Source organism: Penaeus monodon, chromosome 32 (genome assembly GCF_015228065.2).
Source record: "Penaeus monodon isolate SGIC_2016 chromosome 32, NSTDA_Pmon_1, whole genome shotgun sequence".
Taxonomy (NCBI): Eukaryota; Metazoa; Arthropoda; class Malacostraca; order Decapoda; family Penaeidae; genus Penaeus; species Penaeus monodon.
Window position 1 is genome coordinate 20,897,105 of NC_051417.1, and position 1,257 is coordinate 20,898,361.

General features: G+C 38.8%; 1 pseudogene; it reads right to left on the minus strand.

Annotated features, from left to right (window-relative positions):
* Window positions 1-1,257, minus strand: part of LOC119593595 — a 7,083-nt pseudogene that overhangs the window by 1,813 nt on the left and 4,013 nt on the right.

Here is a 1,257-nt window from a genome sequence, read left to right on the forward strand (position 1 = left end):
TTACCATCTAAACGAAAATTAAGTTAAAACAAATCACCGTGGAAAAAAATTTTTTTTTTTTCAAGGATTTGGCACATTTGGCAAATACCACAGGCGGGGATCATTAACATTTTGGTCTGTGACGGGAGGCTTGTGGCCTCTGGTGGTACAGAGAGTGGCATTCCTGGCTTCCACAAGGCGATTGCGTGGGTCCCTCAAGCTCCTGTGGAGATAAGAGAATGATATTAGTTTAGGATAAATATGGATCTTGGATTAGATGCTAGCGTATGAAATCAGGTGGGTTTGAGGAAGTATACATCTAAACACCTTCAGCGCTTTACCCAACTGACTTCCATTAAAATATACAGGAAAACCTCTAAGCTGCATATTTTTACATATTTCACTTACTTGCAAACAGTGCAGTTGATGCCATCCATTATTTTCCATAGCGATGTCATTCATATCATATCCGTTCACTCTCGTCTGATTTGCGGCTCCGGGATGAACTCTCTGATTTAAGTGAGGGTGTTGGAGATGGAGTGTGGGATTTGAAGGCACTCGGAGAGTCCAAACGTGGTCTCTTGGCCCCTAGTCCATCATCATCACGCATCTGTAGCTAAAATAATTTTGCTATCATTCCTCTTTCACTTGGGAAAAAGTTTTTTGCAAAAATGTACACTCATATAAATGCAAACTCATACACATAGGCAGGTATACATAACAAAACAATAAAAAACAACAAAGCTATCATTACCCTTTATCTTCCTTTCCATATCCTTCTTGATTTCTTCTCGTTTAGACAGAGAGACTGAATTGGACTTCCTGGCTTGGAAAGTGGAATGGGTGATTCCCTCCGCAGCTGAATGAATCCTACAATTAAAAAGAAACATGCGATGAATAAATTACAGAAATGTGTGCAGATGAATTTTCTAACAAAAAATTCAAATAATTTAAAGTCAAAATACATAAAAAATAACAACAAATTCTGTAAAATTGATAATATAAAGGTACAGAGTTTCTCGAAAGCTTGCTATATTTCTTCACCAATTCCATTATCATTATTATTAACACATTCATGCCAGACGGAATCTGTTCTTCAGATGACACACTGGGCCTTGACGGGTAGCAACTATCCAAGCCACATGCATTCGAGCCTGCTCTGTATGTTGTGTGCCCCAAACATTCCTCTTATTTTTGGGTACAGACTGCAGTTGGTGAGCAGGTACAGCTCCTTAAAGTAGGTTTAGTCTATAAAAGCAGGGAGGGCATGTACATACA